We start from the raw sequence: 25,240 nt of genomic DNA on the forward strand, positions 1-25,240 counted from the left end.
AGACGCTGTTAAACAGACCTTCGCCTCCGCTTTGCGAAGGTGTCTTCACCGAGAATCACTCTGCTTTTTTTCTTCTTACACTTCGTAATGACTGAATAATTTTACACGAAAATCATTTTCACAACGGAGATAGAAAAAACTTCCTCCATTGAGCTATTCGTCACGATTATAATCAAGCACCAGTCGAGGAAAAGAATCGTAACGAATGTCGTTTATACATTGGCTTCAATTTTTCATTCAATGTATGTTAGAACGGATTTTTTTCGAAAACTTAGTTTTTAGCCTCAAACAAAGCCTCGTGAAATCGGAACTCGGAACATTTTTACAAATATAATACAGAGAATTTTGGCAATTTCACACATAAAATTAGTGCAAAAAACAATGTGAGTTAAAAACTGTTTGCAAACACTTGTAACTTAGTGTTGTATTATAATGCCTGTGTCCAAACGACGAAAGTTTCCCGTCCAATCGTTTGGCTTAAATTACGCAGCTGGGTGTAATAATAAAGTCGAAGCAGAACGAAGACGTGTCACCTAAATCCAAGCGAGCGCAGAAGATTGCGGTCTCTATCGAAGGGACGGTAAAACAAAAGTAGTAAAATATTTTCATGATCTTTGCATAAGTAATCAGGTACAAGGTCGTGTACACACGATACGCGTGTCACAGGTGATGAATAATAAATTAACCAATCTCTCAACAAGTACTCCAGTTTACCTGCTGGAAATAACCTGCTGCAATTTTACCTCCGCAGAACCGTAACGAACGGACGATTGTACTCGGTGTGAAATAAAAGGTACAAAAAGAAGGAAAAAGAAAATAAAAATCGCACGCGCAGCGATTAATTTTCTTTCATCGACAAAATTTTATCCGTGATTATATCCGTAACAATTTCTTCGGTATAAACAGAAGGTGTCATGTCGCGAACGAAACGAGTGCACGCGGTTAAACTAGCGGCGAAATTATTCTCCGGATTCTTGATTGTTCCACGTGTCGCTAATTGCCTGGCGAGACAATTAGCCTGAGGTGGAGGAATGACTCGAACCGGTCGAATTTCGTGCCAGTTAACGCTGTTAATTCCACTCTTATCACATACTCGTATTACGATAAAACAGAGCGAAACTAATGCTTCTGCGATGTGTTCCACGTACGCATATCCGCTACGCTAGCGATAAAAATCTCTTTGCTGTCGGTCGCTCGGTAAATAAATTGGCAAAGCGTGGCACTGACGCTACATTTTCAATTACAGACGACGTGGTGTCGTCCACCATGCGGATGTAGGGTACGTGTGGGTGGATAGGTGGATACAACGGGGTGGTCACACATCTGGAAATGTCGGGGGATTTTTAATTTGGTCATGGAAAAAAGTGAAGATATCAATTTTCTATCATGGGAATTAGACGTGATTTTTTGAGGTAACAAGTTTACTCTTTTTTTTTTTTTTTTTTGTGGAGGATAGAAATCGGCTCAAGCTGACGTTTTTGTACGTCATAATTTTCTACAATTCGAATCGAATTTGAACCGAATATAGAGTTAATAAGCTCAAAGATTTACATAGGTTTTAGTAAATTAATAGAACTGGAAAAGTCATAGATTTTTTTCTTTCCCACCAATTCGTGGCCACGCTGTTAAGCCTGACATAAATACGATCACATGCCTGGTTTCTGGGACAATTGATCTCTGCACTTCTGAATCCACACGGTCTTTCTGCAAGTGCAAGCATCCATGTGTGCTCCGCAGTCTTGCGATTCTCTCGACGTTTGTTTGATCACTCCCTGTTGACGTAAGTACGTCCCTCTTCTCGAAAAGAGGAAAAGGTCTTCCGATAACCTTTAGAGACGCTGTCTTGTATTCTGTGAGTTACTCTCGGCTCGACGACCATGAGTTAATTACTTAAAACTACCAGTATACTAGGGATATTAGACCGGACCTTGTCAGTTTTCAACAGCATCAAGATACTTGCAAACGTTTCTCCTCTTCGTGTGATATTTAAAAAAAATTTTTAACCAATAGTCGATAGTTGTCATTCATTTTGTTACAAGATAATCGCACGTTTGTTACTTATGAAATTATCATATTTGTGTAAAAATAAATAACGGAATTGTGTAAAGAGAAACTCAGATATATCGATAATTCGTTTCAAATTCCCATAAAATAGCTGAGAATTTTGCATATATTCGTTAGATTCCATTCCGCGATGGATACGTTTTATTCAGACGACTATTGTCAACAAATTCACCGATACACTTTGTTTTTATGACCATTAGTAAATATTTATAATAAACGCGTTAGATGTTTAATCGTACAACGTTGTCTCGATATTAATGTCGGTCAATTCCAGTTCTTGTTATATAATTCCAGAAGCTGAATTTCGCTTCGAAAAAAATCGAAAGACTTTTTACACTATTTCACTTATTCTCTATGTACTATACTTACAACCATATTGAATTCGTCAGTTACAACGACTCGGTATCGTGTCCTGTAGCTAAATAATCAGCGACATCAAACCCAGTGAGAAAAGTTGTTTCTTGATAAAATAAAAAAAATTACTCAGCTGATTTCCAAGTTACGAAGATACACGCGCAAGCCATCGCCGTCTTATCAAGATTGTATTCACTTCAAAGCGATAGAAGAATAATTTGATAAATATGATATAAATCGTACTTTTTCAATTCCCCGTCACGTTTTCTTATAAAAAATTTTCGCCTCTCGTATTCCTTCGCAAGTCTGCAATATCTCCTTTCCTTCGCATACCTATATACACTTGTCTAGACAGCCTAGATTCCGTCTGTTCACTTGTTCGTTATATTCGTTTTATCCCACACAGAATAAATACATATTTTTTATTTTATTTTTTACATTTTTAATTACGATACTCACCCACGGCACTGCGTATCCCATTAAAACAGGTTCGTTTCGCTTGTTATTAGTATCATAAGCACCTAAATAGAAAGTTTGTGCGAGTGGTGCACCATTAGCGGGGACAAACCATATACGGATCCGTATAATCGTTATACACGAAGCTTCGTCTCGCGGTAGGTACATAAATGACAGTTCTGTTAATAATATACCGTATTATGTACACTGTGAACGGCACGGGGTTTGCGGACTAGGCGCTAAGTTCAATTTGTATTAATTAAACCAACAAGTAGTTGTCGGGTCGGGGTGGATTAGATCAGGCCTAGCTGATTGCAGACCGTTGTTGTGCACCGGCATTAAACATCCAGCTTCCGGGCAACGGCTGCAGCGTGATTAAAAGCTATGGTGGTTGAAAAATTTCCGTCACTTTTATTTCTCCTTTCTTCATGGTCTGCGCATTACGGAATTGAAATTTCGCGATATGCACTTCTCAAATTTATCCAAATATTTCATCCAGCTTCACAAAATGAACGATGTGAAAAATCGTTGCATAATTTGTTGTACCTACAGGCCGTTTTCCCCCGGTGTCTGCGTGTGAAATTCATTCCTGGTATAAATACACCTACTTCATGCGAGTAAACGAAGACTGAATCGTATCATACGTGATAATGGAGCTGGCTGATGCATAGATGGAGGTAAAAAATTGCGCTCTAAATGTCAACGTACGACCGACTTGTGGGACAGCAACAAACCCGATGTGTTTACTTTCACTAAATGTATTTATCGAGGTAAATAGAATTGTGCTATGGTATATAAATGTGGCCAGTTCTCCCACGCTGGTTTAAATTTCACGCACGAGCATTCCTCCTATGCCGAAATAGCGTTAATTGCCGTGTCTGTTTGTTAATTCGGAATGCAGCTCGAAGTTTTGGAAAAAAAACAAGGATGATGCTTAAAAATTTTTTATTCTATAATCGTACCTGCACTCGTCTAAGGGAGTGAAAAATTATTAAAAAACACGGATTGTTGATTTGAATCCTTGTTAATACAATTTATGTACACGACGACCCACGCCTGATAAAAACGTCATAATTAATAGATTCATAATATTCCTAATTAATGAAGCTCCGCGATGAGTTCGGCGATTAAAATCCATAACCCCAGACATAAATTTAAAAACGAATATAGCTGCGGGCTCGTAAAAAAAAGTTTATGGGATAATTATTATTCCAAATATTATTACACGCGAATACAGCCATGAAGTATATTAATATTTTTCCAAATGTCAACGCGACATTTTGTGCGGCGGTTCGGTCAGTATTTTAACAAAAAATTCAATCTGCGTACGGTATGGTATATATAATATATATATATCGAAAGTGACAAAATACTGTGCGATAATTAACATACAATTCTGACCCGGAGTGTATTTTTCAGAAATAACGCGAAACGTAACTAGGGAGAGAAAAAAAAGAAAGTTGCAATCTAGATAAAGGTATACCTACATTATTATCGTCAGTATTTTCTTTTTTTTACGTTTTCATAAAACCATGCCGAGCGACGTAAAAATTACTTACCTTTTTATAACAAAATATATTTGTACAGCCCTATAAATTGTCCGTTCATTTATTTGCCATTTTCGTACTTTCCAGTTTCAGTATTGTTACCACTCGGCGCAACAATCACGGTTTCCATTATCTGCAAACCAAGTCAGAGCATATTTTTGTTACGACGCACTTCCGCCTGCATTCTTGAATATTTTTTCCTCTTCCTTCCCTGAAAACGCTTTTACACGTGCCGTATTAGCATATCTTTTCTACATTCATAGCATTTTCCATTTCGAATTTTCATCTACTTTTTTCTGCAGGTATTTTACCCTTAGCTTTTATACCTGGGCGATGGGAATTTTTGTAATTACACATTATGCATAACTTTCTTTTACTTTTATTCAAATGTATTTATTTCACGGGCTTGTAACGTGTAACGCTATACGTATACACACCTCTTGCCTTACCTACTCACTTTACGAACTTCTTGTACATATTTTTCTTTTTTTTTTTTTTTGTATTTTTTTTTTTCTTCAATGTACGCAATTTTCTTCTTTTCGGCAAGAATTTCCCTCGAAAGTAGCAAAGACGGAGAATAAGAATAAGACGAAGAGAAAAAAGAAGAGGGCAAAGAAGAGAAAGGAAAACAACATAGAATAAAATATGTAGGAATTTTCTACCAAGCATGGATGTATGCAGGAGTAATTCTTGTTACGACTATAACGTGTGCGGACATCTCAGGAATGCGTGATAAATGCTGCTGTTGCTTCTTGGCAATAACGCTGACGTATTAAATCCCGAAATACCTGTCTGTAATTCGCCATTATTTAAACAATTTGAATAAGAACAGCGCACAGAGCCTGCGGCTAGTCTCATTTTCCGTGATTCCAAATTTTCTTCCAATTACATTGGTCAATAAAAATTCACTTTTCGTATACAATGTGAAAAACTTTTAACTGATTATGTTAGGAACAAGGTTTAGTATAATCGAATTAATATTGGAATATTTTAGATACGAATAGCTTTGTTGTACTACGATTTTTTTACTTTTGCCAAAAATATAGTTTTTATGAACAAAAATGCGGTTACATTCAATGTTACGGTACACTAGTCAACAAAGTTTTGCAGCAACGAAGGTGCTAACTAATTTTCAAACACCCGTCTACCGTTATCATAAATCGAAATTTATTTCCATTCGATCAGGTCTAGTTTTTGCGTTACAACCGCTGCGAGTAAAATTAAATGTTTGTCGTTTTGACTTACCTTTTTTGGTTCGGAGCGTTTTCTTATTTATTGTAATCAACTAACTGGTATTCGTTGTAAATAAGAAAACACCCTGAGTCAAAAAAGACAAGTCTAAAACGATAAACATTAAATTTTACTTATAGTAGTTGTAACAAAAAACTAGACACGATCGAATCAAAATAAATAAAGTCTTTTAACGAGCGTAAATTATAGGTATTTAAAAATTAGTAAGCATCTTCCTTGTTACAAAATTTTGCTGACCAATGTTATTCATCACTATTTATACCGAACTTGAGAGATTCGTGGCGGAAATATTTATAACCGAAAATCTTTCATCTGTGGTATATACATGTAAAAACGTATGCTGCAGCCTGCATTCGCTGCAACGATACATACCGATGTATACATATTTCATGGGCACACTATATGCATGTTCGTATCTATCAACCTTGCCAAAAACCACTCCTGCAACGAATCGCTTCGATATAAACTTTCAACAGTTCTCACATATCTTTATTCCGCATCTGTGTGTTCATGCAGATAGCTACATGCGTTGCGATACATTGGGGAGAATGAAAATCTCGCGGTATCTTTACCACATACCCATCCAACTACAAAGTTTCAAATTTTTTTCACCGCGAATGTGTAGCGTTTTGGAATTTTCCCAAGAAGTGAATTTTCCGAGCCACCCTGAACGACAAAATTTTGCACATTCTCAGAGACGTCTCAAGACGTTCGTGTTTTATTAAATCTCGATAATTGTCAAGTGTTGTACGCTTCATGTTATAGGTATAACCTGTATAATTATAAGTATACACGCGAGGATTGTTTGATTTTTTAAACTTATTTCGTGGCGCTTTGAAAAGTTCTCGCGACAGTAAATACAGTCTCCTTTTCCTTTCATATTTCCCTATCAGCTGCAAGTATTTGCGATTCGTGTGAAGTCTATTTGAATAAAGCGAATTCATTAAAAACTTACTTATATACATTTCTAATGAAATTGGATCGATCAAATATTATTTTCGATCAACCGACGGACCGACATGAATAACTAGTTAAATAATTCGAATAATTAGTTCGATCTGTGAACTCCCAATGCAGTTTCAATACTTATGAAACGTTTCTTTCGCAATGAATCGAGTGAAAATTCTTTTTTGATTCGAGAACTTGAATTAGGTATGTATAACAGATGGTTGTTCATGAGAAATTCGATATTTGATTTATTAAAATTAAGTTCTACGATTAAATCACCGGTGATTCCATCAACTTTAAACAAAACAAGGTAGAGCTCTGAGGAATCGAGTAAATGGAACGACTTGTTACCTTCTCGTCACTTTCCTGCAATATTATTTCAAGCTCTCTAATATACCGATAAATATAAGTAGGTAAATCTAAAGGGGAATCAAGGAGAGTTATCGAGAGTAATTGAACGTCGACTACCTACGACGATGCATACATACGAGTATGTCATGTACGCGGATTGCCAGGGGCTGCTTAAGAACGCGAAAGCTCGTAGCGTGTAATCGCGGTTGTAATGAAAATTGCAACAAAAATTAAAAAAAAAAATAATAAAAAAAAACAACAACAACGACGACAAACGAACGAACGAGAGGAGAAAATAAAACAGAGATGCGGCAAACTGGAAGAAAAGAGTGGAGCGGATGAAAAAATGATCGTGCAAACGGAGAGTTTACGTATTTGTAACGACGATACAGAGGTGAGAGGGGAGAAGAGAGAGAGCAGAGGAGAGGAGAGGAGAGGAGAGGAGAGGAAAATACATGACTGCGCTAAGGTGGCTGAACGCAGGAATAGAGTAGAGAACGTTATACCGGAGGTGGAGCCTGACTGCGTCGAGTCGTTGGGTCGATATCACTGTTTCTGCGAACTTGGTTGCCGTAGGTATAAAAACCCTGGGTGAACACACAGAGAAGCGTGGAGGAGGCGGCGGCTCGTTTTCTGCAGGAGTAAAAGTACGAGAAGAGCGGGCGTAACAACGAAATCTGAGGGTGAAGGGGTGGGGGGGAAGGGGTGGGGGGAGAAGAACACGCGCGAGATTTCAGATGAATTTAATCCACCCCACCTTTTTACGCCGCGATTAACGCCCCCCCCCCCCCCCCCTCCTGCCCCTCCGCCATCCCACCATCCCAGAAGTTGCAGTAAAAACAAAACGTTTGTTGAATAAAAGCCGCCCATGTGGCGATTCTCTTTACGACGATGTTTCATTTCGAACGATATTGTGTACGAATACGGGATGCATGAATGTGTGTTAAAAATTATAAAATGTTTAGGTATACTGTTGACTTAAAAATCTAAAATATGGAATATAGGAATTGTATTTTCTGGCTTCAAACATTATACTTCACGTTGGAAACCAAATGAGGAATGAAAATGATTTGAATAAAAAATATATGTCTGCATGTTGATACGGGAGCTGGTTATGATTGTTGGATATTTTCTGTAATCGTACGCGGTGATTGAACATCTTTTTTCTTTGCATACAGATGAGGAAAAAACTATCCGTTTTGGCCCTCGTTCTTTGTTTGCACATCTACTCGAGTGTTTAGTCTTGTTTGACGTGAAAAGTACTTCACATCACTCTTGTATGTATGTATAATTTATACACGTAGATATATTGGTTTTATAAAATTGTGTCACGCGTTTAAAATGATATCTGTATTATACAGTAACGCAATTACTTTGGCACCGTTAAACGCGAAATAATTTGATCGAATTCTCCATTTAATTTCGTAAGATTATCCACCGCGCATACCTTCTGCATCGAAGAAACAAACGATTTGCTTGATTTTAATAAAGATATTTCTGTCCGTAATCCGATCGAATTGTTTCGTGTAATCACGAGGATCGACGTTTACAGTGAAATATCCAACTCGGTGCATCAATCGTATTTCTAGATTAACATTTTGTATAAACATGAAATGAAAATATCGAAGAATTTGCGAAACGCGTCGCATGACACGCAACTGCCGGTTGTGACGAACGTGAAATATCGAGTCTCTGCCGACCTGATAACACGATTTTCCTCCTCAATGCTCAATAAGTCACGAGCCGTGCTGAATCGACGTAAATTTCTGATCGGGCCTTTTTCAAACGTGTTTTTTATCGTGTCTCCTTACTTTTTTTTGTCGTTTAATTTTTTTCGTCGTAACTGCAAAGCGACCGGGCGTGAAAAAAGTATCCCGTCGGGCGCGATGAAAATTCATTGTATTTCCTCATCGGATCCGACGGGATTCTGGAAGCGTTAATTGATCGTAAGTGCTTTTACTGAGGTTGTAATTGAAAGAGCGTCAAGCCGAATTTTCATTCGAGGAGGAGTTTCGAGTTTGCCTCTAATCTTATTGTTAAAGACGGAGAGTATGCCGTCCTTTGTTTCCCCTTTGACCTCCCTCGTCATTTTAAATACCCCGCCTCACCTGCCACTCCGCATTTTGCCAGGCCTCATTACTCTCGTTATACGCTCCTTCCCTCGCCTCCTTCCTATTTCTCGCCTCGTACCTCTTCTATACCCGCCTGTCGCAATATCTGACAGCGTCTAGCTCGAGAGCCGCCAGTTATTTATACAACTATATTACAACTTTGTCCCAATTTCACGGAGAGAGCCCCCCCCCCCCCCCCCCCCCCCCCTCATTCCTTTATACTCCCCCGATTCCGCAACGTGTATGGGGATGATCAATGTTAACCCCCTTCCCCCCCCGTATTCACACTCCGATGAAAATAAAACTGGATTTTTATTCATCCCTCTCAGCGTGTCAACCCTTTGAGTCGTAGTGATAGGTATTCTCACCACATATTTTACATCCATTTTTTGCATGTTTAGAGAAGTTTGAAAACATGTTTCTTTGCCATTTTACGCTAGTTCTGACGGTACGATAATAGCTTTTCTATACTTGAGGGTAATTACCGTGATACAGTGTGAGTTATTGTTGTTGGAAACAAATTGATCGATAAGAATCGTGAAAATTGTAGGAACAATTCATTTCCGAAAAAGTTACCCCTCTACGCATACCTATACATTAAGTTGTTAGGGTGTTAAAAAACAAACTTTTTTTTTCGTGTTATTTAAATGACAAATTTGAAATGGCCAGCGACACCTTTTAAAATTGAGCCATAAATTTTTCCACACGGGAGAATTTTTTTCTCGGTAAATAGGTCCTTTTAAGACCGTAGATTCGATAGGTTAGTTTTTTTGGCTCATCCTGCTACACATGTTTTACATAAGTTATGTTTTTCGAGTCGCTGATTACGAATTTGAATTCGGATTAAAAAATTTCAAGATGGCGGATCGAATATGAAGGACGAAACTTTCAACTTTGATCGAAATAACTCTGACCAGGGATTTTGAGGTCGCCGATTACGAATCCGAAATCATATTTTGACAATTCAGTACGGCGAATTCAATGAGCGACCTCGAAAACCCCTGCCTACAGTTTTTTGAACGGATTCGATCAAATTTGAAATTTTCGTCCGCCATTTTGGATCCACCATATGGAATTTATGAAATCTGATTACGGATTTGTAATCAGTGAACCAAAAAATCATAGAATATCATCTTGTGATTAAAATTTACTCAGCACAATAAAATATAATAATGTGTGGCTCAAGGTGTTAAGGGGTGGTTATTACGAGCAGGGAAAGCCTGGAAAAGTTAAGGAATTTCGCAAATAAGACCGGAATCTTGTATCCTTGGAAGGAAGTTTGCTTGCTTTTATAGCCTGGCATAAATGGATCAGCTGCAAGTTTTATGTTAATTTGAATAGAATGTACATATTATACGTATATTTAACACCGAAACTTCTTCTCGGTGCTTGTATATTGAGAATTATATTACGTCGATAATAAATATATAACATAACGTTATGGACGGTGTTAAAATTACTGTCATGTAAAAAAAATCATTTGTTATATTCAGGGGTGTATCATTTTGAAGCTTACGTCTACCAGCTGAAATACCTACCTGAAAAAGTGACAAAATTTCAGATCTCGAAAGATATCTCGCATTGTCTTCTTTTCTGTCAAAAATACAATTTTACCCTTGTTCTAATTCTCATGCAGCAATTTATTTGCGCGGTTAAAAAATTTCCCACACCGCTGTGCAGCGGGCAAGTTCGTATCGAAGGTATGAACGTTTAAATACGTATCTGGGGTAAAAGTTGAAAAACTAACAAGGAAAACCTCACGTTTTCCGTTCAATCGTTGGAGACTTTTAATTTCTACAAGCCTCCTACGAATCGCGTCTTACAAACTACATGATTCAAACGAGTTTAAACTACTCCTCGAATCGGATCACGGTCATGCAAATGGACATCATCGATGGTGCAACGTTAGCGTTGCGCAGAGACTGATCATGCAGATAGGAAGTAGCTAATTGCGAGTGGATTCAATTCGAGTGGGCGTTCTGCTGGATCGGTAAAAACTCCAATTGGCACGTAGAATATCGCGGATCGGATGAAAGTTGGCGAAAGGCGAATTACCGCTGCCTCTTTCAACCCCCCGCGACTTCAGGCCTCCGGCAACCGCAAGTTTGCGGACTTTGCGGTTAATTTCGCTACTCCGGTATCCGCGGTCGCCGGCTCTCCTACAGACTTCTTAATTCCCGCAATAATACTCAGCTTGTACAGCATTACACAGTCTTTGCCCGCATTCGCGTGGACTGCGGTTTATTTTCAACGTGTATCTACGCAGAGGTACGTATGTATGTGTCTTACATGCGATACGCAATACGCAGGAAAGAGATGAAAAATCGTCAACTACGTCCGAATAGAATCTCACTTTCTCTCGCGTCGCAGTCACCCAGTTTCTTACACTCTTACAATTCGATGGAAGTAATCGATATTCGAACTGTAGGTCGTTGAAGTACCTCGCGTGATTTTTTGTCGCTTACGTTTCGACCCGAGTTACGCTGTCAGGAACAGAATGAAGTTGGAATTAAAATCCAATTTTGGATATATATGGATTTATAACGAACAATTTTTTTTTATTTTTTCTCTTACGATGATCTTCTTTCAGTAGTACTTCAGCGGCCTACGGTTCCAACATCAATTACATACTCCACTGATACCAGCGAGGTCAAGATTTCAATTTTCTTATAAATCGTATTCCTGTTTCTTGCCATTTCCATTCAAATTTCACTCTCTGTTTCAAACAGAAGTGAAAAACAAACGGGTGAGATTGAAATTGCCAAGTGCGAGAAGGGAGGCTCGTCTATACGTCTTAAGGTACGCAATCCTTCCTCTCTCAGTCAAGCTGTTTACCTACTCTCGACGCGAAATTATTATGATTTTAGTCGTCAATTTGGCTCTCTCGTTACTTGCCTAGTGCGCTCGAATCCTGATACATATATGTATATGCGGTGTTATATACCTGCGTACGCTGTACTCTCTCTCTCTCTCTATCTCTCAAACAAGCCGCGCTGCCTCTCCTCGGCTCATCCAGATACGGAACCGCGAATTATTATCAGCATGTGTACAACAAATATACACTACCGGTTTAATGCTCGAAACCCCTCGTGAATTTCTGTTTCATACAGTCGAGTTGCAGACGAATCCCAGAATTAACCCGTTGTGTAAGGTATGATAACGTGTAACGTACGATCATCTCATTTTTTGTTTCTAAAGCTATTGTACCTGTGATATGATTAATAATACAAGCCGCATAAGTGTCATATCATTTCTTTCCTCTGTTCGTCAAATGCGATAATTTTTCCTCTTCCGTTTCCGTCTCACGGTATTCACCGGTGGAGGAAAGCTTGAGAGGGAATTGACGCGAACTCGGAACACCTCTTGAACACGAGCTTTCAATCAGTCGGTCCTCGGAATCGCGAGACTGTGGCACGAAGGTATAATAAGCATCTGCAATTGCAGGCATACACGTATATGGGGCATTCCATGACATCTCGATCAAGATTTTACGTCGATCTGTCAGATTGGCTTTATTGTTTTTTTTTTTTTGTATGAAAGTAGGTACGTGACGAAAAACGCAATCGCAATTTTTTTCAAAATTTTCCCACCTAATTTATACGAAGCACGATTTGAAAAGTTTCAAATGAACCCACTTTCTAAAATCTGAACAAATTCCGAAAAATCTTATAAAATATATCGAAATATTTTACACCCATTAGAAGATGGAGATTTCATAATTACGAAAGATGACTAAGAAAAATGAAAAAATAAAGAAATTATTATTAGTTAGTTGCATTTTTGACATAAGAATGAACATCGAAACTCATTATTATACGTACCGATAAATATTCATTCGGCGAGATATTACAGTGAGCTTTTATGTTCATTCTTATGTCAAAAATGCATATAGTTATTTTTTAAAGTTATGAAATCTCCATCTTCTAATAGGTGTCAACATTTTTTTAAATATTTTGTTGGAATTTTCTGAATTTTTTCAGATTGTAAGAAGTGTTTTTTTTTTTCCAGTTTTTAAATCATACTTGAGATACGCTGGTAAGCAGAATCAAATTTAAAAAAAATCGTATTTGCTTTTTTCGTCACGTACCATCATACAAAAAATTATAAAGCCAATCTGACACATTGACGTGAATTCTTGATCGAGGTGTCATGGAATGCCCCATATATATACGCGTGTGTGTCTAGGTATAATATTATATACGCAGAGTAAAACCTCGTGCATGAAACGAGTGACGACGCATCGAACCTACGAGGAGAGGTGGCCTCTTCAAATCGTCTCGATTTTCTTCATTATATTTTCATCATAATACGAGAGTCATACAAAATCGCGCAGAATTGCAGAACTAGGATCAACGAAAATCATTCAAACCAGACGGCTCGAAGCACGGACGACATTCCGCGCACGTCAGTGAACGCGCTTGAATTGCCAAAAAAAAAAAAAAAAAAGTCAGTATCCGAAACAGCGCCGAATTTGCGAGAGGGTGAAACCCTCCCTTCTTGGGTTTCCGACGCTGCGCGATGCTCGAGGGGCTTCGTTAATCGATTACCTGTAGTTAGTAACACCAGGTTCGTTAACCCTTTAAAAACTCGGACCTCCCTCGGTGTCTGCAACGCCCCATCTCCATGGGCTTAACCGTAGTTTCGCGTCTCTTTAATCCCATTTCCACACACTGCCGAGTCCCGCAACTCGACAATTCATTCCGCATAACCCGGGGCAGGAGGTTAAAATTGAAAAAAAAGCTGGGTCAATGGATGCGGGAGGATATAATTCGGATCACGGTGATATATTCGGAGGAAAGAGGGTCGTTATACTCGGTGAGAAATATCGTGTGAGTGAATTGGCGAAAAAAAAGTCACACGACAAGTAGAATTAACGCTTTTACTTCCCTTTTCGAGGAGGAGATTCATCTTGTAGTTAAGTTAAGGTCACGCGGCGGTCCTACCTTTATCGACCGAGCAAACTCACCCCTTTTTCACTCTGTATTACGACGATGCGTCGCTCCATCGTACAGGAATTCAGTGCGGTTTTTGACACGTGTTCCTATTCCCAAATTTCACGCATTTCAGGGGCCGAAAAGTGCAAGGTTGAGATACTTTGCGTAATTCCGGAAAGAATTAGAAGTAAAATGAGCGATCGTGAGACTCTGTTCGTACAATATGTGAGGCTGCTAAACAAGAACCAGGTATTTCAAAATTGGAACTCTTTCGGTTCATTTGTTTATTCAATTTAGGAAGAAAATAGGGTGAGTTTGCTCGGTCGGTAAGGGTAGGACTGCTACATCGCCTTAAAGCTTATCTTCTCCTTCTTTTTACCAGCGATATCACATCAGGTCTGATCGCGTGTCGCCCGTCGTTGTTCTATGATTGTGATTTCGAACGTTTGCCGCATTTACTCGACGACAGCTGCATCACCCCGTCTTCTATGTGTGTAACAATTTAACGTCCCTCTAGACGCTTACACGCAACGTACGAGCATAATATAATATGTGGAGAGGCACAATCGGCTGCTCCGGATTCTTCCTGACCTTGTCAGTGAACCTGATCGATCGTGTAGATGAGAATTCTAAACGACTCGACCCCCCTCTGACCCGAAGTAATTTACCAACAGTAAGACCATTCATCTCTCCACATCCCAAACTGTTATATCGCTGATAATGACTCGATTCTACGCATCGAGTACACAGCTCGGGACTTTGTTTATTCAATTTACATCGACGTGTCACGATTTTATTATTGAATTCGGTCTTAAAAATAACGTGCGATCATCGACCAAATTTTCATATCCCCCTTTTAGTGAAAATTTTCACTGCGCAAATATGTTTCAGGGATAATCTTATAAAAATCCAAAAAGTGATATTAATTTTCGATTTCTCAGTTCGCAACTTTTACAGAACGAAGCACACGAAGGATGAACATACCAATTTGATTCGTTTGTTTCGACTTGCCGTGTCACTTCAATTTCAAACACACCGTTCGCGTGCAGCTCGCTTTCATACTTCGCCATACGATCTTCGTAATTCTTATAATAAATGTACTAGATCGTGGATGAAACGAGAATCGATCGAAAAATCTGACCGATGCGATAACGGTAAAAACAATGATCTCGTATTTTTCACCGTCGAGGGAATAAATTCAAACCGGATACCCTCTACACCCCGACGTCTGCAACGTGTAACATTCACACGTACATACATACATGCACACATGCATTTCGTTGTGTGCAACGGAGGTATATATAAATTATACGTAAATATCCGTGACGTAGCCTTGCCTAGGTTCTCCATATGCATTACACATACGTATATGTAGAACTCGCGTTACACGCAAACGCGCCTTGTACACATCTCTACGTGTTACACGCGCGTATATCGTATATTGATTTCTTTTATTCCTTTGTATTCGCTGTGCTCCGTATGGCTCGTCAAACGCGCGTATCATACGCATCACGCGTACATCCGTATAATATGCGAGGAACAGAACTGTGCTTCGTGAAGTTACGATCGGCGTCAGGGGGTTGCAGTAACGGGTGCAATTGGCGCGCTTTACAAATTAATTCATCATCCGAACCTACGAGGATTTCTTTTGTTTCAGGGTCCGCATTGTAGTTTATGTAATCCACCCGTGTACATACGGTCGTGTTGCGTGTATAATACGCCGTGGGTATTTAGTATCGGTGTGTAAACGCGGACGCTCGAGTTTTCCTAACGATTGTTTTTATTGTTAATCGCGAAGCTTATTGTTATTAGGAGTTTCCGTAAAGCCAGGCGAGGCCTCGCCGTATAATATCGAGCCATTAATGAACGAGGCCTGCCGAGCACCTGGTGCATGCCGTGCCGCCTGTACACCCAACTATTATTATTTCGAAAACACCCTTTACGGGAAATAATCGAACCTGTATACGTAACCGAGCCAGCGTGGCCGACATTCGATTCTTCGTGACTTGAATCCCCTGCCGACCGACGACATATGCTGTACATCGTCCGTGAGGTATTCGTTACACCCTTGCTGCCTTTGTAATCTAAATTGGTCAAGGATTCTTGTCGATCGAGCCTTGTTCGGTGCGGTTGAATCGCAAAGTTGAATCCCTTTATTTCGGATAAAACTGCGTTGCGAAATGTTTTCAAAAACTTCGATAGGTACAGGCGATGTGAGAAAATTGATTTTTTATTTATTTTCTTCTATATACGAATATTTATTTAAACACAACGATGTAGAATGTAAATTCGCTTGTCTGTACGAGTGCTGAAAACGTTGAGCGGTGAGTTTCGCAAAAAAAAAAAGAAATCGGGTACAATATATATAGTAATAATTGAAGAAACGTCTGAATTGACGATTTTGTCTTTTCCATTTTCTAGGGTAGGACGGGGATTAATTTTTGCGTTATATACCGCACGTATCGCTCACCTTTATTGGCATTTCAGTCGGCAATGCGGCAATGGCGTGGGTATTATATGTATACGGATATAGGCCGCAGGTTGGCATACGCTGCAATTTATCGGCTTTTCCGCAAAACGTGCGTTATTGTAGAATCCCTGCCGGCGGGGGATGCAGGACGATGGAGTCAGCGAGGGAGCGGAGCCACGGCAGACTGCTTGAACTCACTCGAGTTCGTTTTTCATTTCGAACGCACGCGCCTGCAACCCCGGGAGTTTCAATGGACGACAAATGCGCGGTGAGCAACGATCTGTCTCGAGTTCCATGCCCGCTGTATCCCCGGCTAGGTAGGTAGCTGCATTAATCAGAACCCTGTTAAGGGATTCCTGCCCCTTTTACACAGTTACCTAGGCTTATATCTGTACCTCTACCTGCATTCAGGCTGCGCTCTTTTAATTTCTAAATACACATTCATCGGCTCACAATTTGTGTACGAGTGGAAATTTTTCATTCAATCCATATCCGATCTATCGTTATGCTTCCGGAATAAACGAAATACTCCCATACATCGATCTACGGCCTGAATACGTTCCGGAAAAGTTGGCCGTAAAGCGAAAAGCCGTATAACGAATCAATTATTTTTACACAAACGCATAGATATTCAATTGGATCTGTACCGATTATTTATAATATCGTATAATATAGTTCTTAGTCATTCGTATGGGGTTGTATTCGTTTAATTTCCTATTTAAATCTGCATAAGTATAACGATTTTTTTTTTTTGCCGTATAGGGAAATATTGTCGTCCGTAAATCGAAAAAGTGACATATTTAAAAATAGGCGTTGTTTCGAAATGCCGTATAAATAACGGCCGGTACAGAGAGGTATATACACGGATGTACAAAAAAATCAACCGATCATCGTATTTCGATCAGGCTGCAGATTCGATATTCCACGTGATGGATATGAAAAATTCTAGTTTATTAATAAGGCGCGCGATGTTTCTCTATCGCTAATTTAACGTTGTGCATCATCGATCGTACCTTATGCAAAGAATATATATATATATATATATATATCCTATAAAAAGTTATACATGCATACGTATACCTTACACATACCGCAGGTACCTAATGAAAGATTTAAATCGTCGTAAAGCAACAGTTCATACACACGTCGGCTTTTCAAAGTGGTTTAGTACACACACACACACACATATTTGTACTCGTGTAACGTGCAGAGTCACCCTCTTACCTTGGAGAATCGCACGGCAGCTAAAATCACCCTTAAACTTGATGTCTATGCACACATACGTACACGCACCCACACAAGAAACAGTGTCCGTCTGGCGCTGCTCTCTCTCTCTCTCTCTCTCTCTCAATCTCAATCTCTCCCTTTGTCCCTCTCCCGTCCTCATCCCCCCTTTATCTCTCTCTCTCTCTCTCTCTTAATCCACGCGAGGAGGCGAGTCTGTCTGCAACGCTCGAGAGAAGCGTTGAAAATATCGACGTTTTTAAAAGTAAAGCTAACGCACCCGCGGGCTGCGTGACTTAGATCTTGTAGAAGGGCGTTCGGCTCTCTCCGGCATCAATGGTTCTGCACTGTTATACGTTGTACCTAGGTATTAACGAGTCGGAAGTTGTACCGCACCTAACCGCATCGTACCTGTGCCTGGACCGCCTCCTCACATTTTAACTCGACTTCATTGCCGTCGTCGTCACGTATAAAGTGATATAGCCGACATATATATATATATATATATAATATACATATATATGCATGTGTGCGGAACATTACGTGCAGATGCACATGCACATGGCACACTCAGGCACAAGAGGCTATCGAGTGGATAATTATAAGCAAGCGCACCGACTAACCTTCCAGGAGTCTAACTAGAGTCACGTTACTCTTAATCCTATTGCACAATACTTATGATATCATTCTGAATCATTGCAGTGGCTCGTCGTGGTTTGAAATTATTGTAAGATTGGTAGGTATATATGTCACTTTGCCGGACAAATCGATCCGGCGGCTGACGGACGCACCGCTGACCATACCATTCGTGTAATTTTCTAACGTCACAGCTCGCAGCATTTTATAGGATACGTGATCACATTATGCACACAGGTATTTATACGGGGTGTGTGTTATCTAATGGTGTGCCGCATGCCGCGTTCGGGAGACACCGGCACGAATCACGTCACGCGTGATGCATTTGAATTTTATAAACACGTACATCGGAGGTCAGAATGCGTTATGATTATATACACTGAAAGTATACAGACATGGGTTTGTATGGTTCGATATACCCCGTTATTACACACAACACGGGTCACTAAAAAAAAAGAAAAACAGAAAAAATGACTCGCGCTTATATTTGGATGAATAAATTTTCATTCTATGTATCGTATAATAACCAAAATCTTCATTTGAGATCTACAAAGTTTATTTTTCTCTTTTTTTTACCATGATAAATAAATATCGAAGTTTTCGATTGATATAGTATAAGCAGCAGGTAGCAGCACGTTGAAATAATAATCAAACTTAATCTAATAAAGTTATTTTTTCTATTACCAGTTACGTGGAAGAAATCAAAATTTCACATCTACATACCAGATTCAAAATTCTCGTCGACCGGTGTAATGATCTGGTAAACGTGGTCAAATCGCATAAATTTATTTCAACCATCACGCATCCATAATCACAAATTTACAAACTCAACAATACATCAATCAAAAACATCAAAAATTTCTTAATTCACATAGTACAACACATTTTTAAACCGAATCATAACCGCACGCGCAATACAAAACAGTATAGGTGTGTACAATACACACGAAACTCTAAAGGCTTTTTCATCCGCTTTTCACCCACAGTTCCCGGGAAGACGATAAAAATCATTTGAAAAAAAAATTTATCCCCCCTGTAAGCTAAACGAATTTCGTTTATTACAAATGCACAATCTCACGTTTTATCAAAATCGATTGCAATACACATACACGTATATCACATTTTATACCTGTGAAACGAAACTGTCTTGCGATCGTGTGAAAATATTAATTCTCCATATGAATAATGAATTATTATCACCCATGGCGTGGCAGGTAAACACCGATATCCGTGGCGTTGAACGCGTCTCCGGAATTGAGAGTCACATCGAAAAGTCGCGTGGCGCACGGTTGAGAACCGCTGCTCGATCCCCCGCCCTCGTATCCCCCCCTGCGGCCAGTGATCCCCCCCCTCCCCCACCGCGAAACGACTCTCGTGCGCTGGCCTGGCGGTTGGCTGGCAGCGACAGTCGGCGAGGAACGCTCGCGGTGTTCGTTTCGTGAATTTCTTGTGGTTTGGCCAGATTTGAACGTTGACATTCGTACGTCGCGTCGACAGTCGCCGCGTCGCTCTTTTTCGCCCGTCGCGCTTAGCGTGGGCCTGTATTTCTTCTTCTTTTATTTCCCGTCTCTCACTCTCTCTCTCTCTCTCTCTCTCTGTACTTTCAACCTTTCCTTCCCTTTTATTCACTCCCCCTCCACCCCGCCCGGGGCTTTTATCCGACGGAGGTGTGTTTCTGTCGTTCCTCCTCACAGCTTTTCGTCGGCAAGTTCGCGTCGGTTTACGTTTTACTCGATTCGCGGACGCGAATCTTGTGTCGTTGCTGCCGATTGTCGACATCGAGTGAATTCGGGTGCAATCTCAACGGTCCGCACTCGTACGCATCGACGATTGTTGTCAGAAAGTGCGTGGCGGATACGCGTCGGTGGTTTTTTTTTTTCTTTTAACTGTTATTCGTGAAAAAAAAAATTCAATTTGTTGTAAACGTTTCTCGTTGTTATCGCTATCCTTGACGATGCTAATAACGCGCGCGGTGTTCGGATTCAGTGTTTTGTTTTGACATGTGTAAACAGCAGCGTCGCCATATTGGATTACTAACGCATCGTCCGGACAACGACAACGACGACGACGACGACGACGACGACGAGCACGAAAACGATTCTTTTTCAAAGCAGCGAAGCGTTATTCGACGAGGAGGGATTCGTCTGTCAGGTAAGAGGACTCGGTTCCTTTTTTTTTCATTCTTTTCTTCTCTCGTTCCTTTTTCTTTTCCGCTCGGTAAGCAACTGCGCACGATTTTTAAGAATCGCGCCCACGCGAAGTTAGCCGAGTGTTTTCGCTCCTGTAAACTTGAGGTTTTACATGTTCCGTATTGTACACGTCTTGTTCTCGTTTGTTGATACATACGTCTTGCAGCTGCGTATAGTTTCGTGCGTACTCGAGGCCCGACCTACGCCTCTCGCCTGCCCGCGCAACAAGACGAAACGAAAAACAAAACACGGTGTGTTTTTTTGCGCCGATTCTCATTCGTTTCGAACGGAACCTTACAACTAGTTAGATACTAAGGTTAAGACAGTTAGCTACGTTCACGTAACGTAACGCAACGTAACTTACCAGACAAATCACGCTCATTTATTGCGTACTAAAACAAACTTGAAACTTCCAAAGGTTTTAGAATATCGGTAGATGTTGCTTTTTATTTGTCGGCACCGCTTGACGAATCTCAAGTCAGGCAGTGATCGTAAAGTTGCTAAACTTACTTCAACTTAATCCTGACACCGAGTATAGACTCTTGAGTTTATATTCACGAAAAAAAAAAAAAAAACGGTGTAACTTCAAAATGACGCAGATTGTTTTCTCATTATAAAACTGACTCTTATCTCGAAATTCAGTTTCCGACAAATTCACATAATTTGTTTGATGTTTTTTTTTTAATATTGGCGTCAGATTTCGACTCGTTAATCGAAAGAGAGACGAGATTACGTTGTTACGTTTGCCGAAATTGTACTTCACCACAATTAGTTACAACCACGATAGCGTAGTTCTTTGCTCTTTCTTCGACGATAATAAAATAACTTATCAAACAACGTACGTATCATTACAATCTTTCCTTCTCTTCCGCATTATTTTCATCAATCTCAACACGTCACAATTATTCACACTAGTTGTTTCGTTTTCTAAATTCAGCCAGAAGATCCTCCTGCGACTTCACCAGACACTTTATTCGATCATTTTTCTCCTCTTCACCTGCAGCGGTAGTAAGAATTGAGCATTGAGCGGACGTTGATGACTAATTTAATTGTTCAATTAGTCACGACGCGTTTATAAATGCATATGTGTACAGCGTACACGAATAATATTTAACTTCCGTATAAGCGTACAACACAGGCAATGTCCGTGGTTACCACTTATCTTATTGTTAGAAAAATAATACCGTCGTCGTATCGATCTTAGACTGTTTTTTTTTTCTCCTTTCTACAAGTGATACGAATGACAGAGAAACGAAAGGATGAATAAATCAGTTCGTTTTTGAGACAGCTCTCTGAGTCGCTGGGCCACGCTTACTACTCTTCCTTATACTATTATAGACGCGTTAGCCGCGTTTTGTAATGACCCCGATTCGCGCCAAACCCAAACCAACATTGTACCAGCCGTCACACTATAAATACAAGTATATACGCATAGGCACATGGAACAATATGTAGAATGTGGCTAATCTTTACGACTATCAGCACTGCGGTTAGACCGTTTCGCTTATTAAATGCGACCGCTTTTCTTTTATGAAAATTGAAGAGACAAACGATTGCATGTTGTATGAAAAAAATGTGAAAAAATAAAAAAAAAAACAACGCAGTTAACCCTAGTCGCTAACACAGGGTCCAGTTGATCCCAGAACCGACTTTCACGTACGATTTTTAAGTCAGGCGTGCTTGAATCAGGGTTGTTTCTCCAAGCAAAATGAAGACCTCAAAAACCCCATGTGCGCATTGCGTATTGTTTAACTTTTTTTGCTTCAAGAATTTCTCCATCGTTTTTCTCCAAAACTAAGATTGGAGTCTATTTCGAAATTGTTAAATTTTTACTCGGAATTTTGTTGAAGTCGTAACTGCTGCATAACGTGATGTTGTGTACGGTAATAACGTTCCAAAGTTGGCTGGATTTTGTGCAATCCCGTCTAAGTAACGTGGAAGTTTCCAGAGCGTAAGGACAAAAATCATATTTTTTATATATGTAAATAAATATGTGTGTTTATGTATATATACGTGTGTGTAGAACAATCGTCCTCTACGTTGTCGATAATTCAAGTGTCGTGCGAACGCAGAGATTGAAGTTGGAATCCTTGAATTTCGCAATGCTGAGCATGCGATAAACTGTACACGACATGTTGTATTCGTGTCTTTTCGGAGTGGCGAGACACATTTATAACCCACCTACTCTGAGTACAGATACGATGCGATTCTAAAGTGAGTGAAAAAAAAATTTAAGAAGGAGAGAGAAAAAGCGTGGTGTCGTCGTCGTCGACGCCGAGACGGATCTGTTAAATTTGATTATGTACGTGCATCAGCGTTGCGTGCGTGACGAGACGAGACGAGATGAGACGTATAGGAGAGGAAAGGAGTGGAGCGGAGAGGAGAGGAGTGGAGAGGAGAGGAGACTCATCCTCACATCGGAAAGCCAAGAAGCAAGCAGCCTTGCCTGCTCCGTTCATTCGCTCGCTTTGCTCGCTCTCTTCTTCTCCTCCTTCTTCTTCTTCTTCTTCTTCTTCTTCTTATTCCTCTGTCAGAGAATCTATAAGCGACGTCTCTTGTCTCTCCTTCTCCTCTCGCTGCGTATTTTCCTACCATTTCTCGTATTATTTTTAGCCGTCAACGTATGCCGCGTCATACCGTAGTCGCACAGACGTCTTTCGTCATTTTCTTGTACAGACGTAGTACCGTACACCTCTGTACGAGCCAATGAACACGTACACACATATAGACATACACGTATGCGTACGAAATTCTTTCGTTCCTGTAAGCGTCGAGAGATGCTGCAAATCTATAACCCAAGGTGAACAACAAGCGAATATCTGCATGTATAATCGTTAATCAATGTACAGCTACTGTCTTGCTTCTACGCATTTACCGTAACGTGTCTACACATATCGCATGCGCTTATCATCAAATTGCGCAGAGTAAGTTTCTAACGATTGAATGATCCGACGTCTGCTAAAATTTAATACGCATGCGCAAAAGTTCTAGGCAGGGCGACCAACCGTCGTGAACATAACCTGAAAAATTCTAAAAATTGACAACTCGCTCTTAACTTTCGACTGAATTGATAATGACGGTTGGTCGCCCTGCCTAAAATTTTTACGCATGCGTATTAAATTGTAGCAGACGACGGACTATTCAACCGTCGTAACAATTCACTCTGCATACTTTATTATTATTATTATTATTATTATTATTATTATTATTATTATTATTATTATTATATAACGTAGATTGACTTTTGGGTCACACTTACTTTTCTCTCCTCGTGCCGTCGACGCCGCTCGCACTCCATGCATATACATACTTATCGCTTCTTTTTTCTTTTGTTTTATTTTTTTTAGCCGCGTTACAACAACCGACTTCTTTTTCCGGTGTAACGCTTTTATTTATTTATTAACACTTATTCACGACCTTAAACCCCGTTTACATTTAGGCACCCATAAACGCAACGACTCTTGGTGTATAAAGTATTTATGTATGTTATTTATGTATGCATGTATGCATGTATGTTAGACGGAGTGTGCGATGTTCATTCGACTGCAAACTGCTCGCGATACCCGAAAAAAAAGCTTTCGTGGGTTCGTGGGTGATAAAATCGCGAACGCGCAACCTGAAAAACCGCCCCCTGGAAGTGAGTAAAAAATTGTCACGGTTCTCCCTGTTTTTTTTTTTTTTTTTTTTTTTCATTTTATTTTCCATCAGTCCCAAAGTTGACGTGGATTTTTGTACGTACCTATTATATTCTTCGGCGAAACAAAACTGCTGTGATAAATGGTTTTTACACACAAACATTACTACGTGTATATGTATGTATCTATCTACGTGTATTATAATCAAGTCATAGCGATATACGATGAATCAATAGCCCCAAATTGTTGGCTTCAATTATTTGTCCTGAACATCTTTGTTAAAAGATGTAAATTTTGAGACCAGGATGAAAGCGGGCAAGCTTTTGGTTTCTAAGGTACAGGCGAAACAAGTAAGTGAAAAATGAGAAACAATGTGTAAAATATAAATTTGTACGTTTTAAATTTATATTTAATTCGATATCTCTCATTTTATAATTACTTGTCTCGCCTGTAGCTTTTAAACCAAAAGCTTGCCCACTTTCATCTTGGTCTCAAAATTTTCATTGTTTAACAAAGAATTCATGAGAAAAATTTAAAGCCAATTGACCAAGGCTGTTGATTCGATAATTGAAAATGCAGTGAAAATCAAACCCTTTACCCGAAAAATCATACGAATGTCGGTCTGGCGTGAAATGCCATTTATTCGGATAGAAAAAATTAATCACACGTGTCCCAAAACTATCAGTACCAACCGCTGTTGCCTTTTTCGTGCAAATTACGGTGTAAATTTTTTACCGTATATTGTCGGTTTGTTATAAACACAATGATTTAAATAAGAAAAGCATGGCTACCTGCAGCCTACTTGCTTGCTCGTTACAGTAGGGAGTTTTTTTTTTTTACTTTAACGAAAAGAGGCCGAACTATCGCAGAGGTAATATACGTTTCAGGTTTACCTTATACCCAATACGTATCCTGTTTCAAGAAGAAAAGAAGATAAAAAATCGAAAGGAATAGAAAAAGAAGATGTAAAAAAGTGAGAAATGACCGAGATTTATTCTAACCCATTCCACTGTTTTCTTTTATCTTCACGTAGCTACCTTGAAAAGTATTTAACATTATTATTCCGCCCG

At 39.6% G+C, this 25,240-nt stretch overlaps 1 protein-coding gene across 11 annotated transcripts in view; it reads left to right on the top strand.

The window, feature by feature from the left end:
- The window catches only part of LOC124175206, a 179,675-nt gene that overhangs the window by 49,442 nt on the left and 104,993 nt on the right, over positions 1 to 25,240 (top strand). For 7 of the 11 annotated variants that reach the window (XM_046555217.1, XM_046555218.1, XM_046555213.1 and 4 more), the window contains exon 1: positions 19,739 to 20,497. The exons of 2 other annotated variants lie outside the window; for them this stretch is intronic. The gene's annotated coding sequence lies outside the window, so the exon portion shown is untranslated. Of the gene's footprint in view, positions 1 to 19,738; positions 20,498 to 25,240 lie in introns of those variants that run through there. 2 more of the 11 variants (XM_046555214.1, XM_046555209.1) reach the window with 1 other exon arrangement.

The sequence above is a fragment of the Neodiprion fabricii genome, chromosome 2 (genome assembly GCF_021155785.1).
Source record: "Neodiprion fabricii isolate iyNeoFabr1 chromosome 2, iyNeoFabr1.1, whole genome shotgun sequence".
Taxonomy (NCBI): domain Eukaryota; kingdom Metazoa; phylum Arthropoda; class Insecta; order Hymenoptera; family Diprionidae; genus Neodiprion; species Neodiprion fabricii.